Here is a 24,115-nt window from a genome sequence, read left to right as displayed (position 1 = left end):
ATCAGTAACTAGGTAAAGCTTTAAGATCAGAAGTGGCAGGCAGTTAGTTCTATTGGCAATTAGTGAGGGAAAAAAAAAAAAAAAAGCCAAATGTAGTCTTAGTAAAGGCAGGCTGTTTGGATGAGCTGGCCAAGTGGGGCAGCCCCTGGAAGGACACTTTGTGACCTTAACATCCCACGCCTCTGAGCTTTGTATTAGACCTGCTGTATAAAAATGGTACCCAAGTGCTCAGTTTCGCCGCACTCAGCCTGGGGTACCTGATGCTGTCTGTGCAGTCTGCCTGGGGCAGATGAGGCAGGTTCGGTGGGAGGAGCTGACAGCACTATGTTGTAACTGGAGGGTAGGCAGCCTTTACTCTGAGGATGGAGAAGAGGAGTTTGTGGGCCAAGAGAACAATCTGACCAATCAGAGAATTTGCCTTCTCGCAGCCATTGCTGCTTACAACACCGTGGGGGTCAGGAAGTGTCACTGCCTCCTCAGCTGTCCCCCAGAGCGTCAGGATGCTCTGTTCCCACAAAACCAACAAAGCCAAGCATATGGAATTTCTGTGCCAAATGCTGGGAGCTGGATCTTGGGACGTGAGTAAGGGGCCGGCAGCACTCAGTGAATTCCTCTTTCCCTGGTCTTGGTGAGGACACTCAGCTAAGAGTAAAAGTACATTTTTTTTCTTTCTTTTTTCAGACTTCTCAGTTTCTTCATGCTGCAAAATTTGGGGGAAGGCTCCCCACTCCTACATCTTCCTCATGTCTCCATGTTTCAGAGTGTCACTCACTCTGCTGACAAGCGACCATAGAGATGTTTTCCTGGACAGGGTTTCAGATGTTCCTTTCCAATAAGCTCTGGCCACAATACAGATTTGAAATGAATCATGGCTTATTTATATGGTTGTCAGAGGTGCTGTGGGGCTTTCCACAACAGATTTATCATTTCAAAACCGGTTTAAAAAAATAAATAAACAAATTAAAAAAACATTTCGGGGAGACTGTGAGGGTACACCCATTCAAGACTCCGCAGAAAGAAAATAGAATAGCCAGAGGTCCTGTAGTTCTTGTTTTCTGTCTGCTTTCCCTGGTAATTTTTTGTGCTTGCTTGGGGAGTTGGCAGCACGACGACACCACTAAGAAATGCATAAATTTGTCCTTAAAGAAATAACCTTAGCCTTTGTTATTAAATTTTTTTTTTCTGTAAATTATCTGCATAAACACTTCTGTGAAGTGCGTGCAGTGCATGAAGATGATTTTGATGTTACACTTGAGCAGACCAGAGAATCACCGAACACCGGGAAAACCACAAAAAGGCCCCGCTGGGATTCGAACCCAGGATCTCCTGTTTACTAGACAGGCGCTTTAACCAGCTAAGCCACGGAGCCCGCACGCGTTCTGGCCTTCAAATCAACAAAGAAAAGGAACGAACCTTGCTTTTGTTGTACGTTTTCACCAGCTTTTTTTTTAATTGAAGATGGCCCAGGCAGTTCCTCAAATCTTAAGAATGGTCTCGACTACACGTCAAAGACCTAAGAAACTGCTCAGCTGCGAGAAGATTGAGTCCTGGTCCGGGTGGGTTGGGAGAAGTACGGGTGCGGGCTGCATGCGCAAGAAGGAAGCTATCTCGAAGGGCGGGCAAGTCCTCGGCAGCTCATCAGCACGCTGATAAAAGTACTACCTAAAAGTACCACCGAGGCACCAAGGAAAAGCGAGTAGGCGGGGCGCTCAAAACGTACGTAGTATACGTAGTACGTACGTGTGTGTGTGTGTGTGTGTGTGTGTGTGTGTGTGTGTGTGTTACACTTATGCTTCCAACCCCCAACGGTCCATGCAGCAAGCAAGCTTTTTTTTTATTTCATGATTTATAAGTTAAATTCAAATTTAAGATTTTGATCACTCTTTAAGTGCCCCCACCTTCCCGCGCTCCTCTGTAAATTAGGTTTCACCTACCTCCTTCTTGGTTCTAAAATTGACGAAAAGAATTCCAGACACAAGTCTTAAAATTTTAAGACTTGATATCAACAGCCCATTTTTGGAAAGGCATAAAGGAGAGGCCCGTGTTCAACAGCTCTGGAAGGAAAGCCTTATTTTTGTCCGAAGGGTCTGATTTCATAAAAGGTCGAAGAAAGAGCATTTGCAACGTTTCTGTATTGTCCCCAGAGCTGTGTATTTGTGCCCGCTTCCAACCTGCTCAGTTCTCTGTTCCAATAAACCCATCTTTGAAGCGTAATTCAAACAACAGAAAACGGACAGTTTACAAACTGCTGTCATGGTTGTGAAAGTAACTTCACAAATGAAACCTGCAGCTACAGTTGGTTGGGTTTCATAAGACCTGTTGTCCCAGAGATGATGCTAAATCCAACATTTCAATAGTTCTAAACTTGATAGTTGAAGGATTTGTCACACTGTAAGGCAGCCAGCCATTGGATGGCAAAGGTGGGGGCAGTGAAGGTCGGTGAGTACTAGGGCTCTTGCTTTCATTAGAAGATTCTTGAACTACGAACTCTATGATCTATGGACTTGAAGAAATAAGCATCTGTTTCCTTCACATCTGAGAGTGGAGACGGGACAGAGCTCTGTGTCACATGCTGCTCACATTGAAGAAAAGAAGAGGCAGACAGCAGTTTTCCTTATGCTTTGGAGCAAAACCAGAGGACAGTCCATCGAGACACAGAGGGTACGAGTTCATCAGTGTCAGCTTGGCCAAGCTGCAATGCCCAGTTATGTACTTAAACACTGATGTGGCTGGACATGGTGGGTTCACTTAGAGCCCAGGCTCCTCAGCAGACAGGCTGCAGAAGTTTTAATCCCGTCAGTCATGTAAGGCAGTTAACAATGTATTCTTCTGCATTTGCTTTCTCTGCCTAACACAGTCACTGATTGAAAGCTGGATCTCTCTCTCTCTCCCTCTCCCTCTCCCTCTCCCTCTCCCTCTCCCTCTCCCTCTCCCTCTCCCTCTCCCTTTCCCTCTCCCCTCCTCACACATACATGCATTAGACGCAAATAAAATTCACCCAATACCTTGCTGTGGACATGGTTCCATAAATTGAGACAGCCAGGAAAGGCCTTGACATCTGCAAAATGAAGTAGGTTTTTATAGATTAAAAACAAAAGGACAGGGCATGTGGACAGAGCATCCAGCCATCTGGACACACTTGATAGCTTTCAGAGATGCCCTAGGATCTAGCCCCATCCCTGTGTGTGCTGGGGGGATTAAACAGGACCTGGAGGCACAGGACTTTGCTTCATTACTGAAAATCCAAGCGCACAAACGTATATACTTTGGTTGGTTGGTTGGTTGGTTGGTTGGTTAGTTGGTTGGAGACAGAGTCTCCGGTAGGAAAATGGTTGGAGCTTGCTTGCTAAGGCAGGATCAAAAGACGACCTTAATTAACCCTGACCTTCCTACCTCCGCCTCCTCAATGCTGGAAGTGTGACCGTGTGCTCCTGTGACTTTGTGTTGGTGACATACTTCAACATAATTGGTTTCTTTTTGAAATCTTTTTTCCCTTTATATATAATAGCATCATTCTGAGATGGAGTGGAAAAAAAGCAAATTACCTTAGGGGTCTGTGTACAAAACCTGATGAGAAAGAGCCATGTTTTTGTTTTGTTTTGTTTTTTGTTTTTTTAGGAGAAAGCGTTAAGTAGGATTCCCTTAATACTTTAGGTCTAAAAACAGTCGCCTGCACTTATGTTAGGAGTTGTTGACACTGTATGACCAAACCTAAATAGTTTTCTACTCTCAACATGTATAGTCTCAACATTAAGCAGTTCAATTCTGTTTAACAGCCCTTGATTTATTTACAGGGCATGAACAGAGATGCCTTTTCAAACACATAGAAAGACTGAAACACACATATGAAAATAATCCTTGCTTAGATGCTATCCAAATGTGTAGCAGAATTGACAGTCCCTGGAAAGGCATCATACTGGGCCGTGCCTATTGCCATTTTGTTTGGTAAATATTTGGGGTCGGGGGCATCAGGGCACACTATGACATGTTCCATTTTCCTCCCTTGTATTACTTCTCCTCCATATCCATCACAGTTTTATTTAGAGCTTTAGTGTCTGTGTCAGAACTGTCGTGTTATTTTTTAGAGGGCCCGGGAGGATCCGTTTTCTTCGCTGTTTTTGTTGGTTGAATGAATGGGAGTGTGAACAGAAAAGCGACACGGGGACACCTCTCACTACCTTTTTTCTGGGGGTAGGAGGGTGGGATGAGTAGGTGGGTCAGAAACGAACCTAGGAGGGAGTAAAGATAATGGTCTCTCCTAAACCAAACCTAAACCAGGAGGGCAGGGCAACGGTAAGCGTGGAGAACAGCGTAACTAGTTCCCTGCCCCACCCAAGAGCCTACGTGTGCAGGGCCAGTGGCGCAATGGATAACGCGTCTGACTACGGATCAGAAGATTCCAGGTTCGACTCCTGGCTGGCTCGGAATGCGCTGTGTTTTTTCTTGGCCTCTTGGAAATTTAATGAAGAAAATCCATACACGTCTGAGATTGTCTGTAACAAAACAAAATAGGAAACAAGAAGATCACACTGAGCTCATCATTTTTCATTGTTTTTCTTTTGGAGTTTCTTTCACCCTGTAACCCAGTCTGTTGGAATTCGCAGCAAGCCTCCTCCCACAACCTCCCTTACAGCTCATCGTTTCTTTGTAGACCAAATTCCGCGTCCGACCATGCGGTGATCTCCTGGCCGGGCTGCCTCGTTAGTCCATTTTGGCTGTAGGATGATTTTTTTAAGCAGCCTCTTAAGCCATTAAAACCTGTTCAGAGCATTTAATTTTAATAACAAGGGTAATTTGAAGAGATTATTGAAGCTTCTGTTTAATTCTTTCCTATTCAGTCGTTTGTAGAATAGAATTTGGTTTCAGGTCCGGGTAACGAGACGCGATCTTTGTGTTTCTCTCGGTTTCTCGAGTTTAAACACGTGGGACACCTTCACGAATCATCAGACACAGCCGCAGAGGCGAATCCCACCGAGACAACAACTCCAGGCGAGAGCCAGCACCCACCTGGTTTCCGTAGTGTAGTGGTTATCACGTTCGCCTCACACGCGAAAGGTCCCCGGTTCGAAACCGGGCGGAAACACACAGCTCTCCTTTTTCATACCAGAATGGATCTGATTCCAAATCATTTTCAATTATACTCTCCTTTCCCCGCAGTGAGCAGCTTGAAGCTACTGCAGCGGGCACCCGGTCCTGTTCCCCACACTCAAGCCTATACCCCTGTCAATGCGTGGGGACCCCGTCTCCGTGTCCACACTACTGCCGGAAGCGCATTCGCGGCTCCTTCCGGTTCCCGCGCGGCTGGGTAGTCCACCGCCCAGGATCGCCCCCTCCGCCGACTCAGGTAAGCGCGTGGCAGCCTCCGCGGGCGGACCTCCGCGAGGACGAAGAAGCCTCGGCGTTCTCTCAAGTGCTCTCGCGAAGGCAGAACCCGGCAAAGGCCGTCGCAGGCCCGGCATCGGCCCGGGAGGACAGGGAAGCGCGAGCCGAGGGGCGTTTGGCGGGATGCCCTAGGCGCTGCCGCGCCCACCCCTGCCGCTTCGGTTCCGAGGGGACCGAAGGACCCAGTCTCCCTACCTGTCGTCCCTCCCACCTAGCCAAAAAGACAGGCCGCTGGGCGTGAAGGCTCACACCAGTAACCGCGGACACCTGGAAGGTTGAGGCAGGAGGATTGCTGTGAGTGCAAGGCAACCCTGGGCTACAGAGTGAGACTGTCGAAAACAACCCAAAAAGTAAAGGCAGATCCTCAAGTTAAGAATAGATCAATGGAACCCCGCGAGGGTGCAGAGATCCCAGGGATGGAGAGAGACTAAGAACTAACCAGAACTCCCAGAAATCCAGTTCAGCGACCCTCAGGGAAGCAAAAAGATGCAGCGAAAATGGTGTTGCATGCGTTTGCTGGAGATTTGGTGGGAATGAGTGTTGGAGAGGACGGGGTAGTCCATGGGCACCTCAGCCAGACTTGCTGTGGGAAAACAAAATAAAAACTGGACAAAACCTCAAAATGAGCCTAATCCGAGACATACCATTAGCTCTCACTGTTGCCCCCTTTAGTAGTCCTAAGGCTGCCATAGCAACACTCCACCAAACTGGTGCCTCTAACAAGAGAAACGGGTCTCTCAGTTCTGGGGGCAAAAATCCACGGACTAGGTGTCAGCAGGCTTCACCTCTTCTGAGACTTCTTTGTGTGGACAGGCACTTTTTCACCATGTCCTCACAAAATCATCTCGCAGTCTGTGTTTTCTGTATTCTAATCTCTTCCTATGAGTACACAGCTAAGATTGGATGAGGGACCACCGAGTGACCACATTTTACCATCTTTATCGATTTAAAGACCCATATCCAAATTGAGGACGGACACCCACAGTCACATTCTGGGATGCTTTGGGTTAGGATTGTAGCATATCGGTGTATGGGGGAGCACAATTCAATTCAGTACATTTCCACTTGTCCAAGAACGGAAGTCACATTTCTTTAAAAAAAAAAAAAAAATTGTAGCACAGCTCATGTCCTCATTTGTCATCTACATGTGTTTATTGTAGAAGAAAACACTATTTCTTTTTATTACACTTGGCTAAAGCTATTTCTGCCAGTTAATGTAAAATTCACAAGTCTTTTTTTTCCCCAGATGAAAAAATGCAAATTTTCTTAGATTAAAAAGTCTGTCCAATGGACTGTGGTAGTTTATGCCTTTAATCCCCGCACTGGAAAAGCTGAAGCAGGAGGATCACCTTTGAGGCTAGCCTGGGCTACTGAATGAGACACTATTTCAAAAGAAGGATAAAGCTAATATTCTTATTCCTTCTTCCTTGTAACTAGTGTGTGGGGGGGGGGATGCTGTTCGATATTATAAAATAATGTGGAATTAGCAATTTAAGTGGGAATGTATCTCTTGCCTAGCACAAGTCTGACCTTGGCTTTGATGAAAGCAGGGGAGGAGGAGAGGAGAGAGATTAAGTTAAAGTGGAGCTAGGTGGTGGTGGCACATGCCTTTAATCCTAGCAGAGGCAGGTGGAGGCAGGTGGATTTCTATGAGTTTGAAGCCAGGCTGGTCTACAGTTTGAGATCCAGGACAGCCAGGGCTACCATGTCTGAAAACAAAACAAAACAAAACAAAACAAAGAAGTTTAAAAAGCCCAGTTCTTTACAAGTGCATGTAAGTGAGTGATTCAAATGTTCTTGAAGCATTTTTCTTTTTTTTCAAGGTAAACAAATAGCTTAAGTATTTTATTTGTTTGCATCTAAGCTTGTTAACACTATATAATTAAAATGTACAAAGAATAATGTTGCAGTTTTTGCTCAGATTTAAATCAAAGACATTCATTAATAAGGAATCTTCAAATGTGAATACCCCAGAAATGTCCGTAAGCCATCCATCTCAACAACTGTCTCTGAATATCACCTTACTCTGGAAGGTATTGGCAAACATTTGAATCAAAACTCAAGAGTTTTCCAAAATAAAGCCATACTTAATAGAACTATTCTACATTCAAACTAAAACAATTTTAATAAACTTTCCTTTCCAAAACAATAGTAAAGGAGACAAGGCATTTTGTAAAATGTGGTCCTGAACAAGTCACAGTAAAAATAAATGTGTACTTAACTCCCACCTCAACAGAGGCTGCTCTCTGCTCACAGCCTCGGGACCTAGGCAAACAACAGCCAATAAGCAAGTTCAGGCAGGGAGCTGCCAAAACCAAGCTCTAACGGTTGAACACGGAGACCTTAGGGGAGTTTGGGGGACCCTGGACAAAAGATCCAGATCCTTGCCGAGGCGAAGGTGAAGCAGCTCCTCCCACAAAGCAGCGCTCCAAGGCCCAGCCCGGCCCTGCCTGCACTCTCCTGTGCTGTTCCACTCCAGGGGAGAACTGTTCCCTGGAGAAGTTCAGTGTCCACGGGGCTCCTTGACTGTATGAAGGAGGTGAGCACACTCCACAGGGTATTTTAAGGCTTGGAGTTAAAAGTGTTTTCCAGCACAACTAGTTAGAGTTTGTGTGCTGATGACCTGTCTCCAGCTTGCTCTAATCTCTCTCTTAAAAAAAAAAAAAATTGTTTAGTCCTAAGACTTTAAAAGTGGTTGATAAGTCTTAGTAAAATGATTATCTGTCTAGATAATGTATTGCCTTTATCATACCTCTAAAAGTCAGTTTTGTATTTTTCACTATCTGTGTAGTTCATAAAAACCACATGTAAGAATTATCTGCTAGGCAATAACTACTTTTTCTCAACACGTACGAGCAAGTATTTTTAATAATTTTATATTTTATTATTAATCAAATAGTTCCTAAACTGCATGTTTTATACTACTGACATTTTTAGAGTTGATTTAAGTTCACAGAAAATTTAAGCAAAAAGTCCCCATTTATCACTTTCCCCCCTAAAACTGGTTTGGGTTTTGTTGTTTTGTTTTCTGAGACACTTTGTAGCCAACCTTAGTCTCTCTAGTGCTGGGTGCTGGGGCTGAAGATCTGCAAAGTGCCTCCATGCACTTCGGTTTTAATTCTTGTGTGTGTGTGTGTGTGTGTGTGTGTGTGTGTGTGTGTGTGTGTGTGTGGTTTTTTGCGTCGGGTTTCTCTGTGTAACAGCCCTGGCTCTTCTGGCATCTGCTTTGTTGACCAGATAGATCTGCTTGCCTCTGCCTCTCGAGTGCTGGGATTAACGGCGTGTGCCACCAACGCCCAGCCCGGTTTTAATTCTTTTTGGTTAAATTTATGTGTATGAATGTATGCATGCATGCAGAGGTCAAAGAGGGTTTCAGATGCCACAGAGCTGAAGTTACAGGAACCAAACTCAGGTTTTCTGGAAGAGCCATCTGTCTAGCCTCTAAAATCCAGGCTTGACAAGAGGATTTACTCAGTGTGGATGGACTATGGACTCTGTCAACCATTATACAGCAGCCGCTGTTAAAGCGATTCACAGAGCAGTCACTGACATTCAGATCTCTGTTTCATCTCTTTTCCTTCCTTCCTTCCTTCCTTCCTTCTTTCCTCCCTCCCTCCTTCCCTCCCTCCTTTCCCTCCTCTCCCTCCCTCTTCAAGAACAATTGCTTTACATAATGCAGCATTGTTTTCCAAATATATACTAATTTCACACATAACCCTCCAGCAGCATGTATATGTTTTGATTGTTCCACATCTACTGAACCCTTCATATTGTCAGGCAACTTAATTTTTATCAATTTAGTGGGTAAGAAGCTGTATCCTGTAGCTCACATATGTGTTTCCTGTATCATATATTCTCTATTCATTTATCTAAGTACTTAACACATTGGGCCATAGATTTTTTTTTCTAAATTTACATTTTGTGCCTTTTTCATGGATCGACAGAAATTTTTATATATTCTGTATCTAAACCTTTGTTAGTTACATGTCACAAATATGTTTGCCCAATAGTTTAGTTCTAACACAATTTTGATAATTGCTTCAACCTTATATATCAAAATGGATTCAGGTTTGCTATAATCAATGATAAAAATAAAGAATATAAATTGACACCACTTTGGAAATCAGTATGGTGGTTTCTCAGAAAATTGGGAATCAATCTACTTCAAGACCCAGCTATACCACTCTTGGGCATATACCCAAGGAATGCTCAATCATACCACAAGGACACTTGCTCAACTATGTTCATAGCAGCATTGTTCATAATAGCCAGAACCTGGAAACAACCTAGATGCCCCTCAACCAAAGAATGGATAAAGAAAATGTGGTACATATACACAATGGAGTACTACTCAGCAGAGAAAAACAATGACATAATGAAATTTGAAGGCAAATGGATGGGACTAGAAAATATCATCCTGAGTGAGGTAACCCAGACTCAGAAGGACAAAAAGGTATGTACTCACTCATAAGTGGATACTAGATGTAAAGCAAAGGATAACCAGACTGCAACCTACAGCTCCAGGGAGGCTAGCTAGTAAGGAGGACCCTAAGAGGGATGCATGTATCACCCTGGGAAGGGGAAATAGATGAGATCTCCATGAGCAAACTGGGGGTGAGGAGGGCAATGGAGGTTAGGGGATAGGGGATGAGAACATAGGGGAATGGGAGGTTTGAGCTGGAACAGGGACAGAGTGGGAGAGCAAGGAAAGAGAGACCATGATAAATGAAGACATCATGGGAATAGGGAAAAGAAACATGGTGCTAGGGAAGTTTCCAGGAATCCACAAGGATGACCCCACCTTAACTACTGGCAATAGTGGAGAGGGTGCCTGAACTGGCCTACTCCAGTAATCAAATTGGTGAATACCCTAACTGTCATCATAGAGCCTTCATCCAATGACTGATGGAAGCAGATGCAGAGATCCACTGCCGGGTGCCAGGAGCCCAGTCGATGACAGAGAAGAGGGATTCTATGAGCAAGGGACATCAAGATCATGATGGGGAAACGTACAGAGACAACCATACCAAACTAGTGGGAACTCATGAGCTGTGGACCAATAGCTGTGGAGCCCCCATGGTGCTGGACTCGGCCCTCTGCATAAGCGAGACAGAGTTGTGTAGCTTGATCTGCTTAAGGGGCCCCGGCATTGGGGTCAGGATCCATCCCTGGTGCATGAGTGGGCAGTTGGGAGCCCAGTGCCTATGGTGGGACGCCTTACACAGTCTTGGTGCAGGGGGAGGGACTTAGACCTGCCTCAATTGAACGTACCAGGTTCTGCTGACTCCCCATGGGAGACCTTGCCTTGGAGGAGGTGGGAATGGAGGGTGGGTTGGGAGGGAAGGTTGGGGATGCGGGAAGAGGGAAGAGAAGGGGATCTGTGGTTGGTATGTAAAATGAATAGAAAATTTATTAACAATAAAAAATAAAATAAAATCTCTCACTAAAAACCCTCTAATAAAAAAGGATATAAATTGACAAACTGAATCTAATTTTAAAAAAATCTCCAGAAAATGTTAGCTTATGAATTACTAGCTACTTTACTTATTACAGTAACCACATACCTGAGTAGCAGCAACTTAAGGAGGATTTATTTGACTCTTACTTTGGGGGCCTACAGCATCCGGTGAAGGCTTGGTGGTGGGCGGAGCTCACAGTCTTGACAGTGACCGCTTGCCCATATCTGAGAGGACTGGGAGGCCAAGCGTCGTCTTTTCTTTGTATTTTACTTGCCATCCTCGAGTCACTAGCTTTAGTATAATTTTATTTTTAAGTGTTAAACGTCCTGATTGCTTGGTGGTTCATGTCTTTCGTGTCTTGTTGAAGGATTCCCAGGAGTGGTGTGAGAAAGAAGGCATCCATGACTGGCAAGCTGAGCGCCGCGCCACGTACGGCTCGCTCCATGCTAAGAGAAAAGCAAAAGGACGAAGGGGAGGGGTCTGAGCCACAGGCCACAATAGGTCCCCCGAAAAGACGGGAGAGCTACCCAGAGGGAGACCGGGAAGCAGATGCTGGCAACGGCTGGAACAATCCTGCTTTGAAAACTCACGACGCTTCCACAGTTCAGCCCCAGGAGGAGAATGACGCCAAGTAAAATGGCACTCGCTGCTAGGGACCCTGCTGTTAAAATCACTATTTTAAAAATCAATCTTTTTCTTCTCCAATTGTGGAATTTTATTTCTTTTTGAAGTTACATTGTTAGTACATAAAGGCACTTGGTTTTTTTTTTTTTAGGGGTGTAGCGGCGGGGGGATACCAGTGAGTGTATTTCAGAAGCTGAATTGAAATGAGGGAAATGGGATTTTCTTTCTTCTTTCTTTCTTCCTTTCTTTCTTTCTTTTTCTTTCTTTCTTTCTTTCTTTCTTTCTTTCTTTCTTTCTCTCTCTCTCTCTCTCTCTCTCTCTCTCTCTCTCTTTCTCTCTCTCTCTTTCTTTCTTTTTAAAATTAAGATTACTGATTTCAAAGAAAGGTTCTCTGACATTACATTCATACCTGGAGTTTGGCAGAGAATTGCTATAGAACAGGGACAAAACGTCCCAGGCATGACTACCTCAAGTAACACTAACTGGGTTTTCTATGACATCATGATGCTACCACTCGAAAGAACAAAGATTCCTGCCTTCAGTTGGTAAGTCATCCTGTGGAGAACCATGTTAAAGTAAGACAATTGCCACAGTACCCACAAAAGAGGGCAAGAGCTTTCGAATGGTAGCGTGAGTGTAGAAAGACTTTCACAAAAAACTCCAGAGCTGCCCTCCTCCGCCCTTAAACATTATAAAGTACACTAATTGTGGAGTGTCTGTGTAAGGGAGGATAGGCGCCCGGATGCCTAGCTTTGGGGATTTAAGTAGATGGTCCTGTTATGGTGAACAAGGTACGGAATTCATGAGAAGGAGGGGAATGGGAAGACTGATGGACTGTGAGGGGCCTAGGGTAGGAGCCACAGGCCTGGGACAGCAGCACGCAGGAATAATTTAGCAAGATCCTCATCCACTACAGTGTCCATTACATTGTGAGTTAGAGGCCAGCCGGGGCTACATGGGACCCTATTGGTTAAAACATTAAGGACACTCCACGTAGTTAAAAGGGAGGTTTATCTTGTGGGTTAACTTACAAGTGAAGGGATAGGTAACAGGGTCTGGGAAAGGTGCAGCACAGTCCGGCAGTGTTCTCTGGAGAACTCTGCTCGGTCTACCTCCAGCGTCCAGGGTCCAGGAAACAAGAGAGCCAGCGCATCAGGATCTCAGGTCTTCAGGGTCCTCTCTCAGCCCCGCCGTGTAGGCGTGACAGTTACAGAAGCCTCAATGGGGGTTGGAACTTCCAGATCAAAGCTGGAACGGCTACCCACTACATCTCCCCCTTTTGTCTAAATAAGAAGGTTTCTAACTTGATACAAGACTATATACAAAGGAATGGTTATCAAATATTGTCCAGAAGTAACGATGAATAATGACCTAGATTGGATGGAACTACAACCAATGTGAACAATATCAAGCAAGAAACACATGCTGAAACCCAGAGAGGTCTAGAGCGTAGGTAAATGGCATGTTACACAGATTATTCCAAAAGGTGTCCTATCCTAAAGAACCTGAATCTAATACTTAATATGTTCTATCTAAGATTATATATATATATATATATATATATATATATATATATTAAGTTGTAACTATAACTGTTAGTCTTCAATCCCATCAAAGACCTGAGAAGGAATATAATGGTACCTGAGAAACGGAAGATGGATGCAAGCAACTTTTGGGAATCTTGCAAGAGTAGACCGAGACAGCTGGCAGTCTGGACAGTCACCTAATGTTTCTCAGCGTTGTTGGTGCATTCAAATTGGCTACAGGCCTAGAGTTTCTGACAGACCATTTTCAGAAGCAGGAATTCTGAAAGTCCATCTTACCCTGTCTTGGCAGAGTTCATTAGTCACTTTTCCTTGTGTCCCGCTTGTCCAGAAGACAGCATTCATACTGTGAGCAGTCGAGGCAAGGGTAGTTCTTTGCTTAATAGGCCATTTTGTGCCAAAAAGACAAACTTCCAAATGGAAATGTCTTAGAAGCCCAACGTTCTCTCGGGATCAAATTGGTGCTGCCAGGAGCAATTGTGTCTCACGTCAACAGAATTCTAAGTTATTTAAATGCCATATTTTCAGAAATGCAAGCCAGGGCCAGAGAGACGACTCACTAGATATGAGGAGCCGAGCCTGATGGCCCGAGTTCCACCCTCAGGTCCCTGTTAACAGGGATGGCGGGAGTATCAGTGTTTGTCCTTTGGCTCCCCAGCTCCAGTTCACAGAAGTCAGCGCTAGCAGGGCTATGAGACCCTATACATGCAGTGAGCTGTGTCTAGGGAAGGGATTACAAAGTTGGGGATCCCATTTCTTACATAGCCAGCAGGAAGTATAACTGCTCATTTCTCTGGAGACGTTATTTTCTAAGGCTGCTCGCTTTGTAATCATCTTGAAAAGAATCTGGAACAAAGAGAAGTCAGGTTGTCAATAACAAAACACGAAGATATGAAACTCACAGAGAACTGTCTCCTAAAAATGAATTGCTCGCAGTAGTGGAATTTTCTGTGTTTGAAAACAACCAAGCCAATGAACACAGAGGTTTAGAGGTCAAGAGGATGGTAATATGTCTGTTAGTTTAATCCGTTGCCTCTAGTATATGAACTGTTTGCCTTGGGGAGTTGAGGATGATGAACATTATATTATGCTTTGCCACATATATACCACTCATAAATGTGTGGGTTTTTTTTTTTTGTGTGTGTGTAGTGTGTATATGTATCGAATTATGTTTAGTTGAAACCTAACAACGCCCACATTCTATTCCTAGGCTTTTCCCAGAACAATATCAATATTCTACATTTAGGCCCAAGCAAAATCACTTTTGCTGGAGCTGGTAAGGGAGCAACTGAATTGTTCTGGGCTAGCTCTTTGAATACGAAACGAGAGGTGGAGGGGGTGTGGAAACAACCGTTCATTTCTTGGCTTGAGCTGCTTTTGAAAAAATGGAAAGAAAAGATGCTTTGAAATAAGGGTTCTCTCCTTTTCTCGTATCCTGTACTTGAAAAGCCGGTGACTATCGTCTCTCTGACCATTTCAAGATTTTGTTTTGTAAAGAAAGCAAAAACTAGACACAAACACCAAAACATTCTAAAACTCTCAGTTTCGGAAGGAAAAGGCAGATTCAAAAATTGGGCTGAATCTCAAAGCACGCAAAATAGCTGCTGGGGATGTAGCTCAGTGGTAGAGCGCATGCTTCGCATGTATGAGGCCCCGGGTTCGATCCCCGGCATCTCCAGTTCTGCCTTTTGCAAACGGGACATTTAAAATGTCAAATCATTGTATATTATGTCCTGAGCTACATTTTCTACAGTATTTTTTTTTTTAAACTACAGCTAATAGAGCCGGATGTTAGCACCGAGGGGCCTAGAATTACTTTCAAGTATTTTAATACCATTTAATTTGAAATAAATGAATTCGAGAGCGTAGAAAAACACACCCCATGCATGATGAGAGAAGAGAAGAAGCATTCTGGAAATGGTTATTTGTGGTGTACGACTGGCTTTTAGGGCAGAAGTCTTATTTATTGTCTTGAAAACAAAAACGAGGAGAGGATGTCGTTAATCCTGTACTTCCTAGCACAAAAAAAAAAAATGAGTATAGAATTGAGGAAACGGGAAAAGTCCAGCTCTTTGAGGGCAAATTCAATTGTCTAAATATACAGGATGTGTTCCAACCCAACCAGAAAAAAGAATGCCATATAAACTTGTTATTGTCATTTTGAACACCCATTCTCGCCACTGGCCGGTTAGCTCAGTTGGTTAGAGCGTGGTGCTAATAACGCCAAGGTCGCGGGTTCGATCCCCGTACGGGCCAGCCTTCCCTTTTTGCGGGTTCAGTCTCCCGCCAACCTTATGATAACAACTGCATGAAATTTCCAGAGGGAAAGACAAATTTTGCAAGGATTAGTGTTACAGGACGGTTTCTACAACCTCGAGGCAATGTTTTCCAACGAGTCCATCTCACTACGCAAAATTGTGAGAGATTCATTTTCCCTGGGGCTCAGTTGCTTCACATTAGACTGGCAGAACAGTCCAGGGCATCTTTCGAGTTGAGTCTGAATTCATTAGAAGGAAAAAGGTCTCATCGCTTTGTCGAGTGCCTAAAGGCTGCCTCGGAACGGTCTGTAAACAGAGTGTCCAGTATTGGCATACAAGGTTAGTGTGAGCTGACAACTCAGAGTCTGCTGGCGCGGGTTTCGGGCAGGAACCCTGTGCCTCTAGAGAAACTTCTCTCTCTTCTCTCTCTCTCTCTCTCTCTCTCTCTCTCTCTCTCTCTCTCTCTCTCTCTCTCTCTCTCTCTTTCACTCTCTCTCTCTCTCTCTTTCACTCTCTCTCTCTCTCTCTCTCTCTCTCTCTCCTCTCTCTCTCCCTCCCTCCCTCTTTCTTTCCTTCCTTTCTTTTTTTATTTAACCTTTGATTTCTCAGGTAAGAAAAGGCTAAGCCCCTTTCCAGAATCTGCTTTAGTCCGTCCGAGCATTGATTCCGTTTAGTGAAGCTAGCCGCCAGCCCCTCCGCTCAGTCCATTTCTTGATGTTTTCCTCTCCATTCATCACACCCCTTTTCCTTCTGTCTTCTTTCAGGATCCCAGTCCTATTAACCTCTACATTCCCTGAACAGCTGGTTTTTCTGTTTATTCGTGAACTCCTGGCTGTATATCTCGGGTAGTGCATTTTTTCACCTGTCGTCCGAAGGAAAATTCCCAGATGAAGTCGTGAGGTCCAGGTGTGTTTGGGGACGGTGCAGGCGGGTTGCCATAAGCCTCCCACTGACACGTGTGGCTCAGTTTCGGGTTTGCTCAGAAATGAGCCCTCCAGTCATCCACTAAGTAAGTCGGAGAAGGAATTAAATTCTCTGTGTTCTTAATAAACGCCATGGTTGTTTCTCTTACAAGGATGGGTCAAGAGGTGTTTGCAGTCTTTAGAGATTACTCAAGGAACGTCCAGAAGACTCAAGTAACCTGGCTTATCGGGAAAGACAAACAAAACACCACCAAAATTAAAGACAATGTAAATTATATTTACTAAACACCTACCGAGCAGAATCAAAAAGAATTTGTTAAATAATTAAGAAAACGTCGATGTAGCTGACGTGCGTGGCTCGTTGGTCTAGGGGTATGATTCTCGCTTAGGGTGCGAGAGGTCCCGGGTTCAAATCCCGGACGAGCCCAGTTTTGCCTTCCTGTCCCTGGAAGGTTAAATTTAGCTGTACTCCAAATGGTGTCAAGATCACACTCTCTTTTGCAAGTGTTCTTTCCATGCGCTGTTTTCCGCTTTATATCTTGACATCTCTTCTAATTAAAACCAGTTGCTTCCAGATTTGACTTTCACTTTTTCCTCCAGTGGGTCTGAGAGTCTCGCTAGGCCGGCAAGCCCCGCGCCATCCAAAGTCAGGGGCTCTAAATTCAGCAAAAGCGGTGTAGCTGCATAGTGCAACGTTCAGTTACATAGCTGCTCGCGGGGATGTCATAATTAGAATTAATTTTTAAAAGTTTCAGGCTTTGAAAATAGTTTTCGCTTCATAGTAATGACGTAATGAATTACGTGGTACTTCAAACAAAAAGCTTGCGCCCAACGTGGGGCTCGAACCCACGACCCTGAGATTAAGAGTCTCATGCTCTACCGACTGAGCTAGCCGGGCACATGTGCAAACTTTGCACTTTAATAGGAGAATATGTATTGTTCCCCCTTCCTTAAAGTAGTCATAAATTCCGATTTTAGATTTTATTCTGTCATTTACATTAGTTTTTTTTTTTTTTTTTAGGTAAAATGAAACTCTAACAACAAAATTTTGCAGCAAATTATTACTCTGTATTCCACTTGACGTTTTCCTTCTTTTCCTATTCTCGTTCACTGGTGTCCATCTTTTCTTTCCTATTTTTCCTCCCTTTCTTTCTATTTCTCGATCTTTCTATCTTGATCTCTCTTTCTTCTTTTTCTCCCTCCCTCCCCTCCCCTGCTCTCTTCTCTTTTCCATCTCTCTCTCCTTGATAAATCACAAAATGTTTCCTGGATCACTAATGCTTTTCCAGATCTCCAGACCTTGTGGCTAACTTGGTTCTGAGCACAGTCCTCCCACAGGAGCTCAGTTCCAAAGCCCCAGGCGTCAACCCTCTCCGATCCCCTGGTGCTTTCTGCTGGTGTTCCCATCACCTGCCAAGTCTCCCGGCTTCCTTGTTCTTTGTGTGAAGAACAGACCTGAAGAGGACAATAATACAGACAAGCTCTGCGGAGGCTGATGTTGACAGATGTTGAATCACAGCGGACCGCAGCAAAGTGTGTCTGTCAGGAAGGCCCAGTCGGCCTGATTGCCTGTCAACTTCATAAATTCATAGTAAGAAATATAACTCTGTAGTTTGATGCGTTTTTCAATTGTTTTCAATATAGGAAGGACCGAATTCATACCCAAAGTTGACTAGTATGTAATCAAAGCAAAGGAGCTTAGACGGTAACAGTTACATCATTTCGGAAAAACCAATTAATACTCAGCACCTCGTTAAATCTGCCAAGAGGTCATTGAGATTGCATTGCAAAAATACCCACGTCTGAGTGTCCAGTCACCCTCCCCAGCCTCTCCCACCCAAGCCTTCCTTTTTCCTTTATCTAAGAACCTGAATTGTGTCTCCATTTGTTACGTCATGTCATTCCATATTCTAACCATTCCATCGAACAAAACAAAACAAACAAACAAACAAACAAACAAAAACACATGCTACCTATTCAGAAAGGCAGCTTCTTAGGTCTGACACAACACACAATCGTGTATAGTAACTAGCAGGATAGAGTCCCTAGATTGGGTGATGTTGCTGGAATGTACACAGTGGAACTGGGAATCAAACATAAACAGTGGTTTAACTTACAGTACTCGAAGCCATGGAGTCTTTCAAATCGATCGACGAATATAACTCGGTGATTACAGATGGTTTAAATACAAGATTGATTTTTCTCCTAGTGGGAGACAAGGAAGTCATGCTCAAAGCCCTGGCTGTTTTGGGGTGCGGCACAAGCTCTCTCGCAGGATCTTTTGAGGACACAATTCTATTAGCTCTGGCCTGAAGTCTTCTTAGCCTGACTTAATTTTAATTACCTCCTTCCTCCAAATACAGCTACACGGAGGGTTGAGGGTTAAGGCTTCATGCTATGCATTTCATGCAGACACAGTTGAGTTCATAACAGGGAGACAACCAACCAAGCAAAACAACCTGTGATGTTTAGTCGTTCAGGAGCTTAGCCTGATGTGTGAGAGGTGAGAGGCGCTTGAACGTTTGCTTAATGGCTTAGGTGCCTTTTAACATGCACACCATCATATGTGTGTATATATACATATTCAGTAAATGTGACTGAATTGACAAAGAATCTCATGTGAGCTTTCCTTGTGACAGATCGTCTGCAGACAGTTTACATGCTCTTTGGTGAGAGAGCGGCAGGACAAGAAACAAAACCCAGAAGGCAATCGTCTGCGGGACCACAATGGCGTAGGAATACTTCTGAGCTTAGCAAGGCTCTGGGTGAAGGGCACAGGCTGAGACACTCACTCTGAGCAACTGAGCCTACTCAGGGACAGTGTTTAATCTATTCATGCAGGCAAGTGTGTACTTTAGAGAGACAAAAAGTATCCAGAGGTTCGGGGACTCTGCAGTTTGCAGGGCAGACTGGGCCTTACGCGAAGGGAACAGGAAATCCCTCCTTTTGTCTTATCCTATGGTGTCTTCCTTTGTTTGTTTACACTGGCTCTCACTGAACTCATTTTGTGGACCAGGTTGGGCCTGGAATTCACTGAGATCTCCCTGCCCCTGACTTCCTGGTACTGGGATTGTAGGCGTACACAACTAAATCCGGACCAGTCAGAGACTTTTGCTGCAGCTAGAAGTTAATACGTTTCAAATCTTGCTGGCAAAATGGGTTAAAAACTGGCTGTTTAAATTCACCACAATAAAGGTTTGTCCTCTCAAAGTCCTTACAATAGTTTTGTTTCTGTTTCCTTGGTTTTCAAATTTACGTTTTCTTCTGGGGCAAAGGCATCAAGTGGCAGAAATTTGGTTCTGAAGAGGCGCTGAATCCTAGAAAAAATAAAAAAAGGACGAATACAAATAAAAAAGTAAGAGGCAGCTCCTACAGGATTCTAACCTCACGCAGAGATGGCATCCCCTGTGGGAAGATGGTGCACGTGGGTCCTTCGATAGCTCAGTTGGTAGAGCGGAGGACTGTAGTTGGATCTTCCGGGCATCCTTAGGTCGCTGGTTCGAATCCGGCTCGAAGGAATCCGTAATTTTAGCGCTTACTTTTGTAGCTCACCCGCAAGACAAACTGAGTGTCGTCTTCAATGTTTGAATCAGCCTAACTCTATTCTCCATGTGCAGGGAAATGAATATAAGTTTGAAAAATTGTTCCCTGTAATGATTTTTAATGCTTGCAAGCAGTCTTCGACTCCATAGATCACATAATCCCACCCCTGGAGATCCTTGTCCCTTGAAGCAAGGGACCAGGAATGTCCCCTGGGCCCGGGGTCTGGAGCCGGGAGCGCGCACTCAGCCCTCCGCGCCGCTGGGAGTGACTTCGAGGCCCTCGGGTAATCGGTGGGGTACGCGCGCCCCTCAGTGGTCAGAGGAGAATTCTCAGCAGCTGGCTCCTCAGCCCGGAGAGTCACAACGCCTCTGACCCCAGGGAAAATTCTGTCTCTTCAGTGGTCTTGGCTTATTATGTTACGGTGGTTTGTTGTTTTGTTTGTTTTTTCAAGCGGCTGGGGAAACAGCGCATATCAGAATCACCTGGAGATATTCCACAACCTAGGCGGTGCTGATTTCAAAAGGTATGCAGACGATTTTAATGAGGGCAAGGGCTTTAAAACACTGCTAGGCCGGTGTTGTGGCGAGTTTATCACCCAGGAGTCTCAGCCCTGACAATAAAGTGAGCCTTTGTCTTAAAAACAAACCAAACAAAAGGCACTGCTAGAAAAGAAATGGCAATTTTAGGGGAGAAATGCAAAAGGAGGTCTCAGTATCAGCAGGAAGTATTTGCTAAGCTAACCCCATTAAAATACGTTCCTTCTGCTCTCAAAAACGTGACCTCAGATACACTGTGGAAGTGTCAAATAGAGATTCATATCAAGTAAGACAAAGTAACTGACAAAGATTTTAGATCCATATACCGAAGTTCTACAAGGGTTTGTGTTTTGCAATTCCTGTGCCTTCCGTCCCATATTCTCTTAGCAGATTATTTTCAATTTTTGTTGTAAACCATAACGATCTTAAATCAACAACAACGTACTGTCAGAGCTGGTAGCTCTGGAAGATCTTGTGTTTTCAAAGGGTGTTGGAGGCAAAAGAAAAATAGTCCAATTTTCTTTTCAAAGATAATGTTTGGGCCTCGGTTACAAAGTGTCTTAGATAGTCCTGGACTAGGCTTCTCTGCAAGGCACAGTACGTTCCAACCCAGACAGAGTCCTACATTTCTTTCCATATCTTGGACGCTATTCTGGGTATTCAAGGACGGGCAATCGCTCCAGCGTGAACTGAAGCAAATAAGCAAACGACCTCGATTCCAACACACCTGTGCACGATCTGCATACACTTTCTCATCTTATTAACAAAGGGGAATGCGTTTGCTTGCAGCTGTAAGAACTTGATAGGAAAACGGGAAATAGATGAATGAAAAGATAATATTATCACATAACTATTGAAAGTGTAGGTTTGCAAATTCCCTCAAAAATAACAAAACTCGAGCTCTCCAAGCCGTAATGGAAATCTCAGAGAACTCGGCCGTTTCCTACAGAAGTGTGTGGCAACAACTGGGCCCTTTCGGGTTGCTCAGGGAACCTGCCAAGTTATGAAGAGCCTTTGAGTTGGTGCCCCTAGTGGGCTGCTCTTGTTCTTGCAAGATATGATGGGAAAAGAAGAAACCCGAAGGATGCAAAAGCTGGAGAATGCGGGCATCGATCCCGCTACCTCTCGCATGCTAAGCGAGCGCTCTACCATTTGAGCTAATTCCCCACCTGGCGGTGCACGCCTGCTGCCTTGCTCCCTTTTGATATCTGGATATAATTCAACCCGAGCCAGCGTTTCCAATCCACCAAACAAGAGACCTTTTTGTGGGTTTAATGTTTGCTTTTAAAAGCCCAACGAAATCTGGACAAGATGGTGAAACTGAAATGAAGAAGGTGAAATGTCTTATTTAAGAAAGTGTTCCGTAACTCCAGAACGGCCAGGGAGAAGAAAGGAGTCCTGAGGCAGGATGACTGCCTCCTCTTTGAGGCCAGTTTGGGTTACAAAGCAAAAACGAAGCTAAAAGTGTGGGATTGTGGCTTGGTAGTCGCGGGACAGCCCGGGGTGACTTCCGCCCTGTGCCGATGACGGACAGTACCGCCTGCTCTGCGGAGGGCGTAGGGGTGCGGACCGGGGCAGGACGCGGAGATCCCTGAAACACCGGTGCTGGGATTGGCGGGAAGGTAAAGCTGGCACCCTGTGTACCAGCCTGTGTAGTCAGGTGCGGATTAGGCTTTCGGCGGAGGAAAACACTAGTTCCCCAGGCGGCGAGGCTGGGCTTTGGCTCGCTCCTCGGTCCCCATCAGTCCTCACTCACATCCTCTAACTTGCAGCTGACGCAGCTGGGTCCAGCGACTCTCTGGTCACTGCGGCTCTACGAATGCTCGCCCCTTAAGGTCAGCCCTTTGTCTGATTTTGTTTGTTTGTTTGTTTGTTTGAAATCGCTGCCGGAGGTCACATGACCAAGAGTGGAGGCGTCTGTCTTGGTTAATTTCTCTTCCCTTTGGCCCGATTTCGAGGAGTTTCAAAATTAGATTTCCAAAGTAAATATTGAGAAGCTGATAGCATTGAGGCAGAGCCATGTTGTCCTCAGTGGTCTTAAATTCACTGTGTTGACGAAGGTGATCCCTAAATCATGATCTTCCTGTCTTCTTTTAGAATATTCCACCACCTTCGGCTAGAAGTAGATACATGTATGGTTTCAGATTAGAGAAGTCTTTGCAAAAAGAGAAAAGAAGTTATTGCTCTTTCCTGCTGGACTTACGGAGTGCTGAGCATCAGGTGTAGCTCCAAGTCCTAGACAGGACTCTGGTGGTGAGCAGAGGGTGGGCTAGACATTGCCAGGGGCCTGTCGCATATTAGAATAGCAGAGGAGACCCCTACCCAATAAGCACAAGGACAACCGCCCCTTTTCCTGAAAGTTCATCAAAAGAGACTTCCTCTTGTGAGCTTAATGTTTATTTTTAAAAACTCAATAAAATCCGAGCAAGATAAATAAAAATTGAAAGGGTAAGACATTATAGAGCTGGGTAGGAGGCCTTCCTGGGCTACTTCATGAATACCAGGCCTGTCAGAGTTATAAAACAACACCCTTTAAATATGAATAAATAAAGGAATAAACAAATAGGAAAAGGAAAGAAAAGAAGAAGAAACACATCCTGAAACCTGATCCTATGTCTCTGAGCTGTGCAAGGCGCCAACACAGGCCTTTCTGGGGTCTTTAGACACACACAGGCCTTTCTGGGGGTTTTTAGACACACACAAGCTTTCCCAGGGTCTTTAGACCACCACACAGACCTTTCTGGGGTCTTTAGACCACTGCACAGGCCTTTCCCGGGTCTTTAGACACACACAGGCCTTTCCGTGGTCTTTAGACACACACGGTCTTTCCGGGGACTTGACACCACCGCACAGGCCTTTCCCGGGTCTTTAGACACACACAGTCCTTTCTGGGGTCTTTAGAGCATCACACAGGCCTTTCCAGGACCTTTAGACCACCACACAGACCTTTCTGGGGTCTTTAGACCACCACACAGACCTTTCCGGGGTCTTAAACCCACACAAGCTTTTCCGGGGTCTTTAGATCACCACACAGGCCTTTCCAGGACCTTTAGACCACCCTTAATATTTGCTTTTCTCTTTTGCTTATTCATTACAGGCAGGGTTAACAAAAAGAGGATGACTTTTTGTAGAAAGAAGCTCCTTCCACATAAGAGATTTTAAATCTCAGATGCTAAAGCTGTATTCCAATCTTGCTGAACTATTATTATTCCTCTCATAGACTTGACCTGGTACTCACCACTGTCCGGATTCTTTCTCCTTGCTGACAGAGACTGCCCAGTCTGGCCAGTATTTATCCTTTAAATGACGACGAGAAGTGTAGGTGTGGAACAGAATCAGGTTAGCTCATCCCCCAGGCACAGATCCATCTGCTGCCGTGACCATACTCAAGGTAGGAGGTCTTAAGCAGGAAGAAAGTTTGGGCTTCCAGGAACAATGGATTGGGTGTCAACGTTCCAAACTCTGTTTCCAGGGGTACCGGAAGATGAGGACTATTTTACAGTTCACACTGAAGTTTTGACAGTTATTAAATGATGCCACTTCCCGACTTTCATGAAGAAATGCCAGGGCACCAAAAGGACCAAAAGTCATTGCTGTCCACCCCCCACAAAAATCTTCCTCGGCTGTCTCAAACTTAATGCAACCCGATCATTTATCTAGCAAACCTAGACAAATCAAAGAGAAAGGACAGGACAAGTCAGACAGGACAGGCTGCAGAACGTCTAGAAGAGGATCGAGGACAGGAAATCTTACTAAAATTTTATATATATATATATATACCCATGAAATTATCAGCATCATTATATAAAATACGTCAAATATCTGAAGAGATTACATTAAAATACC

General features: G+C 44.6%; 2 long non-coding RNA genes and 9 other non-coding genes across 11 annotated transcripts; 7 read left to right on the top strand and 4 right to left on the bottom strand.

The window, feature by feature from the left end:
- Positions 1-1,295: 1,295 nt before the first annotated feature.
- Positions 1,296-1,369, bottom strand: Trnat-agu (transfer RNA threonine (anticodon AGU)). The gene has a single exon. It is a non-coding gene; the product is annotated as a tRNA-Thr (tRNA).
- A 2,215-nt stretch (positions 1,370-3,584) lies between these two features.
- Positions 3,585-24,079, bottom strand: LOC121829690 (uncharacterized). Its single transcript, XR_013051517.1, has 2 exons — positions 23,508-24,079; positions 3,585-4,493 (listed from the first exon to the last, which is right to left on the bottom strand). It is a non-coding gene; the product is annotated as an uncharacterized LOC121829690 (long non-coding RNA).
- Trnar-acg (transfer RNA arginine (anticodon ACG)) lies at positions 4,352-4,424 on the top strand. Its single transcript has one exon. It is a non-coding gene; the product is annotated as a tRNA-Arg (tRNA).
- Trnav-cac (transfer RNA valine (anticodon CAC)) lies at positions 5,011-5,083 on the top strand. The gene has a single exon. It is a non-coding gene; the product is annotated as a tRNA-Val (tRNA).
- On the top strand, positions 5,359-10,648 carry LOC143273426 (uncharacterized). The gene is made up of 3 exons (XR_013051518.1): positions 5,359-7,921; positions 9,651-9,835; positions 10,269-10,648. It is a non-coding gene; the product is annotated as an uncharacterized LOC143273426 (long non-coding RNA).
- Trnaa-cgc (transfer RNA alanine (anticodon CGC)) lies at positions 14,616-14,687 on the top strand. Its single transcript has one exon. It is a non-coding gene; the product is annotated as a tRNA-Ala (tRNA).
- On the top strand, positions 15,192-15,265 carry Trnai-aau (transfer RNA isoleucine (anticodon AAU)). The gene has a single exon. It is a non-coding gene; the product is annotated as a tRNA-Ile (tRNA).
- On the top strand, positions 16,546-16,617 carry Trnap-agg (transfer RNA proline (anticodon AGG)). Its single transcript has one exon. It is a non-coding gene; the product is annotated as a tRNA-Pro (tRNA).
- Positions 17,016-17,088, bottom strand: Trnak-cuu (transfer RNA lysine (anticodon CUU)). Its single transcript has one exon. It is a non-coding gene; the product is annotated as a tRNA-Lys (tRNA).
- Positions 19,621-19,708, top strand: Trnay-gua (transfer RNA tyrosine (anticodon GUA)). The gene is given in 2 exon segments: positions 19,621-19,657; positions 19,673-19,708. It is a non-coding gene; the product is annotated as a tRNA-Tyr (tRNA).
- Trnaa-agc (transfer RNA alanine (anticodon AGC)) lies at positions 21,364-21,436 on the bottom strand. Its single transcript has one exon. It is a non-coding gene; the product is annotated as a tRNA-Ala (tRNA).
- Positions 24,080-24,115: the final 36 nt, after the last annotated feature.

Source organism: Peromyscus maniculatus, chromosome 5, assembly GCF_049852395.1.
Source record: "Peromyscus maniculatus bairdii isolate BWxNUB_F1_BW_parent chromosome 5, HU_Pman_BW_mat_3.1, whole genome shotgun sequence".
In the NCBI taxonomy this organism is placed as follows: Eukaryota; Metazoa; Chordata; class Mammalia; order Rodentia; family Cricetidae; genus Peromyscus; species Peromyscus maniculatus.
This window is presented reverse-complemented; position numbering and strand designations above follow the sequence as displayed.